General features: G+C 38.9%; 1 protein-coding gene and 1 non-coding gene across 10 annotated transcripts in view; one reads left to right on the forward strand and one right to left on the reverse strand.

Annotated features, from left to right (window-relative positions):
* Mapkbp1 (mitogen-activated protein kinase binding protein 1) overlaps positions 1-16,895 on the forward strand; it is a 54,450-nt gene that overhangs the window by 7,428 nt on the left and 30,127 nt on the right. The window lies entirely within an intron of this gene.
* Positions 394-498, reverse strand: LOC114085139 (U6 spliceosomal RNA). Its single transcript, XR_003581424.1, has one exon. It is a non-coding gene; the product is annotated as a U6 spliceosomal RNA (small nuclear RNA).

Here is a 16,895-nt window from a genome sequence, read left to right on the forward strand (position 1 = left end):
ATGACAGTCAGACTGGGCAGTGTGGATCTTTAGGGGTTTTTTTTATTTTTATTTTTTTGTGGTACTGGGGATTAAACCAAGAGGCACTTTACCACTGAGCTACACCCCCAGACCTGTTTTTATTTTTGAAATGGTTTTGTTAAGTTGCTGAGACTGGCCTCAAACTTTTGTATACTCCTGCCTCAGTCTCCTGAGTAACTGGGATTATAGACATGCTCCACCAAACCTAGTTTAGGGTTGGTATTTTTGATTGTTCAGATTTTCCAAATCTTTCCTTCCTTCCAGTGGTTATAGCAGCACATCTATAGTGCTTCTTAATTAACCACAGTATTTTCCTTTTTTTTTTTTTTTAAATAAACTGTTCAGAATTCCTTCAACTTTAATTGTGGGGGTAAAAATATGGAACATTTCAAGAATTTGTGTGTCACCCTTGAGCACAGGCCATTGCTAATCTCTGTATTGTTCCAATTTTAGTATATGTGCTGCCTAAGCGAGCACAGTATTTTCCTTTGGTTTAGAAGAACACTTACAGGAGAATGATTTTATAGTGTAGCTGTCTCCTCTTATACTTCTGTCTTTATCACAGAGAATATTTGTAATGCTTTTTTGTTTTTGTTTTTGTTGCTTTCCTAGTCTACAAAATGGGTTTTTTTTAAGACTGAATTCTAAGTTTACACATCTCATCTTTCTCCCTCAAACTGAGGTGAAGTCATTCAGAGTTAAAATTTAAATTTACTTGAAGATCTTGTAACAGCCTTTTGTGAAACCATATGGCTGATTTTTCCCCCCAACTTTGCTCTTTTGGAGGAATCCTGAGAAGGAGGATTCCTTCTTTAGTTCTTCAGATTTCTTTTTCTCCTAGTGCTGGGAATTGAACTTTAGGGTTTTGTGCATTCTAGCAAGTGACCTACTACTGAGCTATATATAACCCTGCATTCTTCCAGGATTTGAATTTTGCTTTTCATTTATACCGAACTTGATGTAATTTCTAACTTTCATCATCATTTCTTATCAGTTTTTGAGGTCTATTTTCCTTTAGAGTGCTTCTGATCTTTTCTCCATAAGTTCAATTGACCCTTTTAAAGGTGCTGGCACTTAAAAATAAAACTTTAAAAAATTACAAAATATTACATATCAGAAAGCTTATGAAATGTAATATTATATTATGAATAATTTTAAAATGTTCTTCTATGTTTACAGCCACCCAAGTTAAAAAAAAAATAGAACAATGCCAAGGTGTTTGCAGCTTCTGAAAGATATGATGTTAATAGTGTCGTCAAGGTGTTTGAAAATAAAGATGAGGTTTTATCTTACATAATCAAGATGGGTTGTATGTGTGTGTGTGTGTGTGTGTGTGTGTGTGTGTGTGTGTGAATTGAATTCAAATGAGGATTGAACCCAGGACTTTGTACATGCTAGTTAAGTATTCTACCACTGAGCTACTGAGCCATACTCCCCAGCCTCAAGATGACTTATTTTAAAAAATTAATATACCTAAGGAGTTGATTTTGATATTTTGTTTTTCAAGTTTCTTTTCCCGACTATGTCGTTTTATGCCATTCAGTGTTTTCAGGTAGTATGAACCACTATGTCCAACCTTTGTTAGGCAACTGGCAGTGTATTTGTACTACTAATAATAGGAATAATAGTATTTGCAGTGGTAATAATAATTAAGATTTATTTTGCTATGTACTAGGTACTGTGCTTTGCATTTTACATGTATTATTCAAATTTTACTCAACTCTACCATAATCCCATTTTTGTAGATAACGAAAGTGATGATAGGAGAGGTCAGGTGAGTAGAGGATGGTTACACAATTAGTAGATGGCTAAGCTGGAATTCAACCTAGGCTTTCCTAACTCCAAAGCCCACCCACACTTTATTCAATTCTCTTCCTAGGGAGGATTTAGGTTCAAAATATTGCACTGAGCACAAAAATATGCCTTGAATTGCTGTAGCCACGAGTCATCTCCTATATTCAGCTTAGGAAAAGGTATTTCCTTTAAAAAATACACTTTTTCTTCACTATTCCCCATAGAAATCAATTTAAATTCTTAGACTTATTTTAGAGCCATTATTCAGTAATTCCTGTTACTCTATTATTGCTCCTTTCTCACCTCCACCTCCAAATTTCCTGTTTCCCCCTTTCTTGTTATGTGGTACTCTTAGGTTTTGTTTTTGTTTTTTGTTTTTTGTACCTGGGAGTGAACTCAGGGGTGCTTAACCATTGAGCCACACTGTGGTACTGTTAGGAACCATGCAACTTGTGGTTTTGTGGGAATTTGAATCAAGTCGATGGGGTGCAGCTGCGTGGTTCTAAATGACTATAAGTTACAAGAAGTTGCTGCTTCTCTGTTGGAGTTGTATGGGGAGTGAATTGAAGACCTACAGATGACTTGATTAGTTTTGTGTGTGGGTATTACTGAGCTTTAATCTGTGGTGGCTTGGTTGGCAGGTTGATTGTGTACTTTATGCTCTTGACTAGTTGCTAGTGCTATCCTAGACCTATTCCCTCTGAATTCCACCTCTTTGTTATCTTTACAGCTCACAACTGACCTTGTTTTTGAAGCAGTGGAGAGTACCTGGATCAAAATGCCTCTTTCTGTGTGGATAGGGGAGGTTCTAAAATGTTCCATACCAGGAACTGATCTGGTTTATGACAGTTGGGGTTCAGTGAATTTGAACGTACATAAAAATAAGGTCACTTGCCCACCTGACTCCTTTTGGCTGTGTGGGCTCCAGGGTTGCAAAGTTCTTGAGCAAGTGCCTTGCCTTCACCTGGTTTCAAATTTGAATTATTTTGATTTCTTCTCTCAAATAGGCAAATGTGATTTCACGGTATAGTACAAAAGCATGGGATCTCAAGGTCTGCTTCCCTGCACTGCCTCAGTTTGCCCTGAGCAGAGGAAGCCCTAAGCCAAGTGGTTTGGATGGCGGGCAGCTCACAGGTAGTTTGCTACAGTTGGCAAGGAGGGAGGAGGGTGGAGCATGTTAAAAACAAACAAACAAACAAAAACAAAAACAAAAACCCAACTCTTGCCACCTCCCAGCTCCTACCTTAGAGAAAAGCAAGCAGCTGCTTGTCAGAATTAAATTTGCAGCAGGCAGGTAGGCCTTCCTCTGCTACCTTGACACTCATTGGTTGGCTTCTCAATTTGCAGAGGACAGTATTTGCACATCATGATTGTTTTCATATGACTTAATAACCTACTGCAGACTTCTCTAACGATGTTCTTTCTGCTTATGATGCCCTTCCTCCCCAGACTGCTGGGTCTCTGTTGTGAGGACTGTACTGCAGCTATCACAGACTTTGCCTCATAACAAACTCAGAACTGACTGGTGAACAAGGCTTCTCAAGAATTAATGGGTAGGCCCCTGGGGCTGGGGTGGGAGGTGGGCAGAAGTATTGCCAAAAGGCAGACTCAGGCTCATCCTGAGACTCTGCATTTCTACCAAGCTTCGAAGTAATGCCCAGGCTGTCTTACTTGGGCCACACTTTGAGTAGCCTGGTGGTGTGAGTGCGTGTGATTGAGGGGAATATATGTGTGTGTTGGGGTTGGGGAGCAATATCCTCACATCTGAGGGAGCTGACCTCTCTCATTTGTAAAATTGGAATACTAATGCCTTCCAGGGTTGTGGTGAGGGTTAAATGAGATTTAGTGAATGTGAAAGCACACTGTAAGCCTAAATAACTTTACAGCTATAAAGAGATTGCTAATGTTATCAGGGTTCACAGATTTCTAGAATACCAAGTAATTTTCTTCTAGTTTGCTGGCAAGATTTTATTCCTTCAAGTTTCCATTTGTGAGCAGTCCCTTTTTTGCAGGTTCGGCTTCTTTCATTCCAACATTTAATAATGACACTTTCTGCATGGCTTTTCTTTGTGACCTGTCCTCTACCTTTTTCTTGCCAATATTCTGACTTGTATCAACAGTACTTTAACTACCGACCAAAAGGAGGGCATAGCAAATGTTATTTTTGATACCAACTATTGTGTAATTTATTTCAGGGCTACAGATATAAGTTTTTTAAAATGAAAAAAAGAAAGTAAAACCAGTGAACTCCAAGGGGTTGGAGGAGTCCTAATTTTCTGTCAGGATAGAAACCACTAGGGTGGTGAGCATGCTTTTTAACAGCAGTAGCTTCTCCAGATATGGGAATAACTTTTTGTTTTAGAGCAAATTCATTATACTGAGAAATAATTTGAGAAGTGAGTTGTTCCTGTAGTTTCCTTTCAGTCTAAGAATTTCAGGCAGTATAAAAACATGTTTGTTTATAACCTATTAAGTCTCTATAATGTTGTGACCAGAATATTTAAATATTCTATTTAAATAATTTTTGCTTATAAAAACAAGATATGTGAAGATTTACGGATGTAAGTAGAGTCATACATAACTTGTACTGTTGGAAAGCATACATTTATCCAACTTGCTTAGAGAAGAATTTGATAATATATATTAAAAGAAAAATTTGTATGTTCATACCTTTTGATCTAGCAGTTATAATTTTGGTGTCTTACTTTATGCACACACACTACACAGATGTTGTATAATTGAATTTTTTTTGGTGTTACTCATAATGGTGATATCTTTGAAGTTATCCAAGTAATTATCAATAGGGGACTGGAATACATCCATGAAATTAAATTCTCTGTACCTGCTAAAAAGAATGAAGTCTTCTGTATGTATGGATATGGAAGGATATATAAGATAGAAATGGGGAAGAAAAGCAAATTGTATAACAGTTTCTTGTTAATGACTATTTATATGTTTGTTAAAGCATATACATGTGAGCATATGCATATAAAAAAGTGAGGCTATAAATACCAAATTGTTAATGTTGGTTATCTCAGGGAGGGATAGTAGATTATGGTGGACTTTCACTATCTACATTATATATTTCTGTAATGTTTGAATTTTAAACAATAAACTTGTATTATTTTTGTAAGTAGAAAAACAATAAAGATGAATGTCTCTCCAATTTAAATGTGTGTTTGATATTTAAGTCTAAAATGTTTAAAATTTACTTATATTTCATCAAAGCAGTTATACACAAGTGTTACTTTAAAATATATCTCAAGTAATAGGCTTAGTTTTTAAAGTGGTAATAGATAATAACAATTTTTATTTCTTGCAAATCTATGATTAGAGCTTGTTTAATTTTACATAATTCATTTCTAACATCTTCAAAAATATTTTCTTGGTTAGTAAGTTTAATAAATGAAATATTTTTTGATACTTCTTGAAGTACATGTGCTTTCTGAAAAGATTTTACACAAGTAATATAGAGACTCATAAAGAAGAAAAGTCTTTCATAATTCTAACCTCAGAGATAACACTGTTAATACCACTATCATAGATACATCTGTTTCTGATTATAAAGGACTTGTGTGTGTGTGTGTGTTATACTGGGTATTTAACCCAGGGGTGCTTTACCACTGAGCCACATCCCCAGTCTTTTTTATTTTTTATTTTGGGATAGGGTCTCACCAAGTTGCTGAGGCTGGCCTCAAACTTGTGATCCGCCTGGCTATAAAGGACATTTAAATCTCTTTTTAAGCATAACATTGGTCATTTAATTTTTAAAATTGTCTTTATTATTTTTTAACTTATTTGTGTGTGTGTGTGTGTGTGTGTGTGTTGCTTGGGATTGAACCTAGGATCTTGTACATGCAAGACAAATGTTCTACTGCTGAGCTACACCCCCAAAACTTTGAACTTAACTCTTTGTCTCCCTCCCTCCGTCCCTCCCTTCCTTTCTTCCTTCTTCTATTTCTTCCCTCCCTCCCAGTACTGAGGATTAAACCCAGGGATGCATTACCACTGAGAAACACCTACAGGCCCCCTGCCCCCACCTTTTTTTTTCTTTTTTTTTTTGTTACTAGGGATTGAAGCCAGGGGTCACTGAGGTACAGCCCCTTTTCTTTTTATTTTTTTATTTTGAGACAGGGTCTCACTAAGTTGCTGAGGGTCTCTGAGTTGCTGTAGCTGGCCTAGGACTTGGAGTTTCTCCTGCCTCAGCCTTCCAAGTTGCTGGAATTATAGACATGCACCACTGTGCCATCTTGTACTTCTCTTTATAGTGTAAATGAGATAAGGGATAAGAGTATTTGTGGTGATTTATGCACATGGATTATGTCATTCAGGCCCTCCTCTTTCTGGAAAGGCATCAAAGTCTTGCTTCCTGCTCCATCTTCTAGGGCAGGCAGTGACAGATAGTTGGAGAATTCTCTGGAAGAATTAGTAAGATTAACTAGAGTATTCATAAGTATTTTTATTTAAGATATTGTAAAGAATTTGATTGGGGCTGGCATAGTGGTGCACGTGGTGCACGCCTGTGTTCCCAGTGACTTGGGAGGCTGAGGCAGAAGGATCATGAGTTCAAAGTCAGCCTCAGCAACTTAGGGAGGCCCTAAGCAACTTTAGCAAGACTCTGTCTCTAAATAAAATATAAAAAAAAGGAATGGGAATGTGTCAGTAGTTAAGTGCCCCTGGGTTCAATCTCTGGTACTAAAAAGAAAATAATAATTCTATGTATATAAAAATTATATATATACACGTGTGTGTGTGTGTGTGTGTGTGTGTGTGTGTATGTATGTTTGGTAGGAGAAAAAGGAATTTAGTATTTAAAAGGTGGATTCAGCCTGGCATGTTGGTACATGTCTATAATCCTAGCTACTCAGGAGGTTGAGGCTGTAGGATCTCAAACCAAAGGCCAAGCTCAGCAATTTATTGAGACCCTATATCAAAAAAAGAGCTGAAGATGTAGCTCAGTGTTAAGGGTTCAATACCATAAATAAATAAAAAAGATTCAACAGACATATTAAACACTGTGACCTGGGCTATAAGCATAGTTTTATGAGACACAGTCTCTGCCCTCCAGTTGATTATAGACTATTAAGAGAGATGAGACAAATCCATAAAGAATTTCTGTATAAGGTACTAAGTGGTACCTGCTGTGTGGATGATGCAAGTTAAATGCTGCTGTAAGAGTCCCAAGTAGGGAGAAATCATTTTGGCCAGGTGATCATTGAAAGGTCCAGACACAGGGGATATGACATTTGAGCTGGTCCTCAGAGGAAGGGATTCCAGGTAGAAGAATATAGCTAAAGCCCTGAGGCTTCTTTCCAGAATAATAAATAATCCAGGTTGATAAATGCACATGATTCATATAGGTGAGTAGAAGGAAATAGAAGAAAAATAGGACCCATTGATGCTAGGCTAAGATATTTATTCTTCATTTAGCTGACAGTAAGAGCCACTGAATGTTTTTGAACAGCAGAGAGACATAATCCAAGCTCTGCTAATCAAATGTTACTCTGACAGGTTAGGGAGGGAAGGACAGGGTGTACAATAAGAAGATTGATCTGAAAGCCATTGTTATATCCAGGAATGTAGTGCTGAGGGCTTAAACTGAAGTGATGGCACTGAGAATGGAAAGGAAGTAAGTATTTTGTAGAGAATAATTAGTTGAAGAAACATTCCCTTTTCTCAGGGAAGCCTCATGGCACAAATTATTCTGATTACAGGGGCACTGAGAGCCCTCCCCACATCATTCTTGTTCTAGGACGCACATTCACTTTGTACACTTAGTCCAGATAAGGAACAATTAGTAATCTCTCCAGTTATTAAATTGGAAACCAAGAGATTAAGAAAACTAGGATATGTAGAGATAGTGTCCCTTCGTTCCCTCCTCTTCAGTCTAATGTCTTCCTTACTTCTTTCTCCATATGCATATAAAATCAGGTTTTCCTGCTTCTGACACTGCAATGCCAGTTGCCTTGGAAACAGGTGTCAGCTGTACATATTGACTATAGGTTGTAGCATGACCTGGACATGAGCAAGCTCTGACCACATGGGATACTCTGACATTAGGAAAACCCTCCCTTCCTCTTTTTCTGCAACCATCTCAGTGAGGAAAGGTCAGAACTCATTTTTAAGACTCATTTCAACTACTGATAAGTTCTGGTAATTTAAAAAATACATTAAAACTAGCATGTGAAGACCTCTACTTCATCCTGATGCCCTCTGCCCTACTGTTTTCTTTCTTTCTTTTTTTTTTTTTTTTTTGTTGTTTGTTTTTTAAAGAGATGGAGTCTTGGATGTTATTCAGGCAGTTCTTGAACTTTTGTGTTCAAGTGATCCTCACTCAGCCTCAGCCTCCCAAGTAGCTGGGGCTACCAGCTCACCCCCACTATGCCTGACTGCCCTCTGCCTTCTATTTTGGGCCTAAGGCCTGTTGCTAAGACCCACATGGAGGCTTGGTGACTTCCCTCTGTGCTCTGCCAGAAACAGAAACATTCTCGTGATGTTGGAAAACCTGAACCCCTTTCTTAGGATATCATAGTTTCTGGAACAAGACAGCCCTAGATCTAAATCCTGGTTCTTCTACTTACTACTTACTTTATTCCTTCATCTGTAAAATGTACTTAATACTAGTCCTTCATAAAGTTGTCAAGGATATTAAATTAGATAATCTGTGTGAAGTACTTGAATGGTTGCTGCTACAGAGCATACATTTCAGTAAATGGTAGCTCTTACTGCTGTAGCGCCTCTCTCTACACAAGAACCTCTTGCCCCCCATGGGTATCTTTTCAGACTTGGAATACTTTTCTCCTCTTAGTCTCAGGAGTGGCCAAAATTTGGAAATAAAATGGCAAGATGCTTTAAGTTTAATAGTTCACAGCCTGATCATTAGAACTATCATCAGAACCACCTAGAGAGGGCTTTTTTAAAAATTATTTTTTAATTTTTTGACAGCAGGTTTGACTATGTTGCCTATGTTGGCCTCTAACTCCTAGCCTGAAGCAATCCTTTTGCTCCAGTTTCCCAAGTAGTTGGAATTATAGGCATGCCCTACCACACTGGCTTTGAAGAGTTTTTAATAAGCACATTCTTAAACCTTACCCTGTATCTTTTGATCCAGAATTTTTTTTTTTATGGTGCTGGAAATTGAACCCAGGGGTGCTCTATCACTGGGCATATATCCCCAGGCCTTAAAAAAAAATACATATGTTATATACACATTTTTTTTTCCTTTTTGAGAGGGTCTAGCTAAATTGCCCAGGTTGGCTTCAAAACTTGAGTTCCTCCTGTCTTAGCCTCGCAAGTAGCTGGGATTACAGGCAGGCACCACCATGCCTAACTTGATTCAAAATCTTGAAAAGCCTGGTACAACTGGTGCAAAACCCTCTCTCTCTCAAATAAATAAATAAGGCTGGGGAGATGTAGCTCAGTAGTAGAGTGACCTTGAGTTTAATCCCCAGTATTGCAAAATAAATAAGTTAATTAAATAAAAAGTAAGTTGCCAGCTGTGGAAGAGGATATAGAAATGGGATGGGGACTGCAATCTGAAAAAAAGAAAAAAAAATTAATTCCACTGATAGACCAGGTTTGGGATTCTTTGTTCTAGATTCCCAGTCTCAGTGGTTTATGGCTAGAGGATCTCTAAGGTCACCTTTTCCCAGATTTACCTACCTTAGAAGCTGAGGCTATTTTAATTCCAGCACAGGAGAGTTGACTCAGTTCCAACTAATTCTCAGCTATTAAGCAAGAAAGCCTGGTTTTTCTGTCTAATTGGAAATTGTTGGTTTCTGGAAACCTTTGTAGTATATAATTTAGACAGTGGAACTGTAAATCGGTCTAACTGGGTAGAGATAAGAGCAGAGTCAAGAGGCCAGGTCTGTTTGCCTGTCTTGGAATGGCCATTTTGCCCCTACCTACCTTTGACCAGTTGGCATTTTGGACTTTGAAGGAGTATAGTAAGTGGTGTTTCCCTACCCTCATCCCAGGTCCAGTATCGAGTCTCTGCCCAGCCCCCCAAGTCTCTGCATAAAACATGCTGACCTTGGGCTTCCTTTGTGGCTTTTGCATAAGTGGCAATTCTCAGAATCTTAGTGGAGAATCTTCTTTGTGAGATTAGAGTGTAGTGTGTGGGCAAGAGACAAACATAGTTATTCTTAACCTGAAGGCAGGGAGGGCAGGGCAGGGAGTGCTCTGCTTTGGACAGGTCTCTAACATGCTTGTTTATAGAAACAGAAAGCCATGATTTGGCTGAAATGACTTACAACTCAGGTATTTATAACTTGTATTGAGTGGAATTAAGAAGTGGGGGAAGGGAGAAGAAGGAAGAAGGAAGCTGGTGGCAACAAAAACAGATTGGTTTCATCCCAGTTGCTAGAGTTTCATTACCAATTTGAGGTCTGTCAAATCCTAGGTGACCTTGGCCTTTGTGACTCTGGCCTCTTAGTTCTCTATTTTGAGGGAACACCCATTCCCATGCCATCAGCAGAGTCCCTGTAGTGGTCCTCACTAAGAAAAGGAGAGAAAATCTTTACAGTTTATGCCAGGGTTCCAAGCAAGAATCTCTTTCCTTGTGCTGCCTTTATCTTGGCTCCCACAGACTGGTTGTTTCACTGGCTGATACCTTCCCTATAGATCATGGATCAGTTGTATTCAGGGCCAGAGAGGTAGGCAAACAGACACCACAACAGAGTAAGACAGAGATTAGAGAAGTTTAGAAAGCCCTGCCCAAAGATGCTGGGATTGTTTTTAGGGGTCTGGGACTACTGGAGTCCCTGTGTGGTACCACCTGCATTGCATATGGTCTGGACTCTGAAGAGTCCTTTCTTTTCTTTACTTTTTGAAATACTGGGGTTGAACTCAGGGATGCTCTACTACTTAGTACATCTCATCCCTTTTTATTTATTTTTTTAAAAATTCAGACAGGGTCTCACTAAGTTGCCCAGGGCAACCTCAAATTTGTGATTCTCTTGCTGCTGCCTCCCAAATAGCATGTGTCACCATGCCCAGCCTTTACTTCTTGTAGTGCTCACTTGTCTGCTCCTCCCATCTAGGAACTCTCCCCTTCACTGGTTTCCTGGTTGTCCTCTTTCCTTTAAAAACTAACTGCTGGGCATTGTGGCACATGCCTGTAATCCCAACAATTTGGGAGGCTGAGGCAGGAGGATTGCAGGTTTGAAGCCAGCCTCAGCAAAATTTAGCGAGGCCTAAGCAACTTAGAGAGATCCTGTCTCAAAATAAAAAATAAAAAGGGATAGGGATGTGGCTCAATGGTTAAGTGCTTCTGGGTTCAGTCCTGGTGCCCAAAACAATAACAACAACACAACAATAAAAAAAACAAAACTGATACCTCATTTTCTCCATATGCTAAAAACAGGTTTCCCTTCAAGCTGTCTTTAGTTTCTCTCCTATTCCTCTTTTCTTCTCTTTTCTCCTATCTCATTGGACTTTCAGTGGTGGTTTTCACCTCCATGTGAATAATTATTTTTTTCCTTTTAATATTTTTTTTTTAGTTGTAGTTGGACACAATATCTTTATTTATTTATGTGGTGCTGAGGATTAAACCTGTGCCTCACACGTGTGAGGCTAGCGCTCTACCACTGAGCCACAACCCCAGCCCCCATGTGAATAATTCTTAAATGTTTCTCGTTCTGACCTCTCTCCAAGCATTAATTTTATGTTGCTAAATTGAGTGTTTCTGTAGTTCCTCTCAAATTATCTCTAAAGTGCCTCAGATTGAACATGTCTAAAACAGATGTTATGTGCTTCTATCTCCTTGGACCTGACTCAGATCTTCTTTCTGCTCATGGCATCACCTTGTTTGCTACATCTGAGGTTCAGAATTTTGAGTTTGTCTTTTTTTCCTCCACAGTTGTACATTGCCCAATCTTGCTAATTCTATTTGCTTTATTGCTTTTGAATGCATTTCTTTTTCATTCCCACTATCTTCCATGCTGGTCTAGATTTTCATTACTTCTCATCTGAACTATTGTAACAGCTCCCTAATTAGGCTCCCTGCCTAGTATGTCTCACATACATTATCACCAAAACATAGCTTTGATTGTGTCTCCTGTTTGGAATCCTTCCGTGGCTTCCCAGAGCCTGCAGGTTACCCCACTTGGTTTGACATTCAAGGTCTTTCCTCTTCTGGTTACACTCTGTCTCTCCTGACTTAATACTTTCATACAATCTTTGCTTTTACCATTGCTCACCTGCTGTGTTATTTCCTGTCACCAAACTTGGGCTCATACAGCTTTCTTTACAGAGGGTTTCTTCTCTCTGTATTTTCTGACTTACAGTGAGACCCAGACACTTTCAAGAAAGCTTCCTTGTTTCTCTTCCCTGTTTGCTCAATAGTCATCTCTCTTCCTCTTCTTTATGACCTTTATTACATGTTAGATTATTGTATAATTAACCATTCATCTTTCCTAATGGATTGTGAGGGCAGTGGGTAGAATCTTCATTTTAGGATTCCCTCATAGCATTCCAGTGACTTTGAAACTTTTATTTATTTATTTTTGTACTGAGCCTCATCCCCAAGCCCTTTTAATATTTTATTTTGAGACAGGTCTCACTAAGTTGTTCAGGGCCTCACTAAATTGCTAAGGCTGGCCTCCACCTGCCAGAGCAAAAGCTGGTCACAACTCACAACTCTTGCTTCATTCTCCCAGGTCACTGGGATTACAGGCATGAGTCATCAGGCCTGGCTAAAATGTTTTTTGTTTGTTTGTTTTTTGATACCAGGGATTGGACCCAGCAGCACTCAACCCCTGAACCAGCCCTTTTTTATATTTTAGTTAGAGACACAGCCTCATTAAGTTGCTTAGGGACTTCCTAAGTTGCAAGGGTTGGCTTTGAACTCTGGTTCCTTCTGCCTCAGCCTCCCAAGCTGCTGGGATCACAGGAGTGCACCACTGTGCTGGGCTTAAGATGTATTTCTTTCTTTTCTTTATAAATGAACTCCTATATACTCTTTTTAAAAATTATTTATTTATTTATTTTTTATGTGGTGCTCAGGATCAAACCCAGTGCTTCATACGTGCGAGGCGGGCACTCTACCACTGAGCTATAGCCCCAGCCCTAAAATGTATTTCTTAATGTGGATTGTTCTCAAAATTTTTTGAAAGAGCCATGCATGGTGGCTCACTTACTACCTACTGTGCAATATTTTGTACTATTCAGTTTATTCATTATCAACTAAATGGATTTCAAGTCTCATTAATAGGTTGCAGTCTGCAGGTTGGAACTGTTCTATCTAGAATGAACGGGTAGCCCTGTTGCCTGTTTTTTTTTTTTTTCATCTTCTTTAATGAGAACCAGAAGAACACTTAAACACATGGTTTTATTCTTTCCTTCTCTCTTGAGAATAGGCTACTAAGAGGTTATCTTTTTTTATATATATATATTTTTTTTAAAGAGAGTGAGAGAGGGAGGGAGGGGGGGAGAGAGAGAGAGAGAGAGAGAGAGAGAGAGAGAGAGAGAGAATTTTTAATATTTATTTTTTAGTTATCGGCGGACACAACATCTTTGTTTGTATGTGGTGCTGAGGATCGAACCCGGGCCGCACGCATGCCAGGCGAGCGCGCTACCACTTGAGCCACATTCCCAGCCCAAGAGGTTATCTTTTTATCTTATTAAAGTGAGGAAGATTTGGCCTGCCTCCTTTCTTTCAGGAAGACACAATATTGCCCTGCCTATTTCATATGGGGAGTGGAAGTCATGTAAGCCCTTCCTCACAGGATACTTTTATCCTGCAGACCAATAGCCTGGCTTCAAAGGAAAGATGACACTTTGTTTCAGGTTGGTATAGGCTTTCTCCATCTCTCATCTCAACACTCTCCACCTGCCAGAGCAAAAGCTGGTCACAACTCAGGTGTTCTCCCTGCTTCTAGGCTTCATTGTGGGTGTGGAGTACAAAGTGGATGTTCTTCTTAGTTCTGTGTTTTCATTTGTGCATGAAGTGGGTTCCTAGGGCTGTGAAAAAAATCAGAATGCCAACTGCATGAGACATTTGTGTCCCAAGACACTGGCCACAAGCAGTTACCTGGACTGTGATATCTCTTGGGCTAAGTTTTATTGGCATTTGGATCTTGAAGGTTTGGAGCTGAAGTTTCTATCAACTTTGGGCCACATCCAAGACTTTGAGGCTATTTCTTTCATAGGGCCTCTTTCCTGCCTCAGTTTCTTCAAGTGATGCTTAGTCCAGAACTTTCACACTAGTAAGCTTATTTTCTTACGTGTAAAGATGCTGTAGTATTCAGGAGGGGTTATGTCATTGAATCTTAGTGGTCTAAGAACACTTGGCATTCCCAAAACCCTATTAGGGAGTCCATGATATCTTCCCTTGTCCAACTATATAGCCAAATGAGGCCAGATTTTTTTTTTATTTTACTTCAACTAACAGATTGAATGCAGATGCAGAAATTAGAATCCAGCTGTTTTCTATTAAGGCAGACATTAAAAAGCTTGGTAAAAATATAAAACAGTGCCACTCTTCTTACTAAGTTTTTTGGGGAAAATAGTTATTTTTAATAAAAATGTTAAATGAATAATGGATTTATTATTATTACTTTTAAATGACTTAATAAATAAAATACTTTCTATTGTGATTTCAAATATAGTAAATATTGGTAAATATAATCTGTACAAACAAAAGCTCTTTTGGGGTCCTTGATTAATTCTAAGAGTATGAAAAGGTCTTGAGATCAACAGGTTTGAAAAATATGTGGACCAGTAATCCTTGGTAACAAACCACTTCAAAATCTCCATGGCCTAGCTGGTAGTTTATTTCTTGTTCATCCTACATATTCAGTATGGGTCATCACGGAGGCTCTGTTCAACATAGTTACTCAGAAAGCCCATCTTACCCCCGGTTCCCCTGCTTAGCAGTCAGGAAAAGGACTATGTGTAGTGCTTCTTAAAAGTCATATGTTGGAGGGCTGGGGATATAGCTCAGTTGGTAGAGGGCTTGTATTGCATGCACAAGGCCCTGGGTTCAATCCCCAGCACCAAAAGAAAAAAAAATAAAATTGATATGTTGGGGCTGGAGTTGTGTAGCTCAGTGCTAGAGCACTAGCCTAGCACGTGTAAGGCACTGGGCTCTATCCTCAGTACCACATAAAAATATAAATATAGGTATTGTGTCCATCTACAATTAAAAATATTTATGTTATCAGGTATGGTAGTACATGCCTGTAATCGCAATAACTTGGGAGGCTGAGGCAGGAGGATTGCGAGTTTGAGGCCAGCTTCAGCAATTTAGTGAGACCCCATCTAAAAATAAAAAATATCAAGGGCTGGGGATGTGACTCAGTGGTTAAGTGCCCCTGTGTTCAATCCCTGGTACCAAAAAAAAAAAAAAAAGTGACATGTCAGAGCATTATGTAAATATGCAGTCTTATCAATACTTAATAAGAAACTTAAATCAAGTAAAAACACATATTGAGTTCTTTGTATCCTTTTCCCCAAATTGCTAGGTCAAGAGTGTGCCAATAAACCACTCAGAGATTTGTTGTTTTTTGATACTGGGAATTGAACCCAGAGGTGCTTAACCACTGAACCACACCCCCACCCCTTTTTATTTTTTATTTTGAGACAGGGTCTCATTAAGTTGCTAAGGCTGGCTTTGAATTTGTGATCTTCCCTGTCTCAGCATCCTCTCTTTTTCAATATTTATTATGCAATATTTAAGACATATAATAAAGACATGGAATAATAAGAGTGAACAGTTGTATACTCACCATCAGTTTAAAAAACAGAATATTGTCTCTACTATTAACTGTCTTTGTGCTTGTCCTCAGCTGGACATGGCCACTCTGTCTTTGTTACATTGTAAAGAGCATTTCTGTTGACCTGAAATACCCCAGTTTTCCTGGACTTACTCATGTCTGATCTATCATTGTTCCTGAAGCCTCTGCCAGGCATTTATTTATTCATCAAATATGTTTCAAGTGCCCATTATATGCCAGACACTGTTCAAAGTGCTTGGGAGTACTGTAGTGAGGGATAACAATTTAGATCCTATCCTCAAGGAGCTCCCATTCTGCTGGGGAAGACAGACAGTAAGTACTTGTACAGAGATGGAATCAGGTTCACTACCTGCCTCTGTGTACCATGAAGAAAAATAAAAGCTGGGTAAGTCCAATATGGAAAGATGGCAGTAAAGCTACTCTGGAAAAACCCTCCCAAAAATCTTGGAGCAGGGGCTGGGGATGTGGCTCAAGCGGTAGCACCCTCACCTGGCATGCACGGGGCACTAGGTTCAATCCTCAGCACCATATAAAAATAAAATAAAGATGTTGTGTCCACCGAAAACTGAAAAATAAATATTAAAAAATTCTCTCTCTCTCTCTCTCTCTCTCTCTCTCTCTATATATATATATATATATATATATATATATATATATATATCCTCTCTCTCTCTCTCTCTCTCTCTCTCTCTCTAAAAAACAAAACAAAACAAAAAATCTTGGAGCAAAGACCTGAGTGAATTAGCTATGTGAATAGCAGAAAAGTACTGGGGGCTAGAGCAGTTTAAGGTGCTTTAAAGTTGCTAGTGTGGCTGGGGTGGAGTGGTGGGGAAGCATATAGGAAATGAGGTGTGAGAGAGAGAGCTAGAGGCTGGGTGATTTAGGGCCTTATAAATTTGGGTCAAGTATTTGAACTTACTGGAGATGGGAAGCCATTGAAGGATTTTTGAACAAAGAAATTATTTCATTTTTAATTTAAAAGTATCACTGCAGGGGCTAGGGTTGTGGCTCAGTGGAAAGGCATTTGCCTAGCATGTGTGAGGCATTGGATTCTATCCTCAGCACCACATAAAAATATAAATAAAGTCATTGTGTCCATCTAAAGTTAAAAAATATTAATTAAAAAAAAATATCACTGCAACCTGCCATGCCCAAGAAATGCTGTAGGGGGCAAAGCCTGCAGGAGAGAGAACACTTTGTCCAAGGGAGGGATGATAGTGGCTGGAACTCAGTGGTATGCTGGTGAATGTTTACAGGTTCTTTGAGAAGGGAAGGAAAGTCTGTGTAAGTACTCCCACAATGGTGATTTCGAGGCTATCAGTGTGCGATCACTGAATATGGGAA

The sequence above is a fragment of the Marmota flaviventris genome, chromosome 2 (assembly GCF_047511675.1).
Source record: "Marmota flaviventris isolate mMarFla1 chromosome 2, mMarFla1.hap1, whole genome shotgun sequence".
Taxonomy (NCBI): Eukaryota; Metazoa; Chordata; class Mammalia; order Rodentia; family Sciuridae; genus Marmota; species Marmota flaviventris.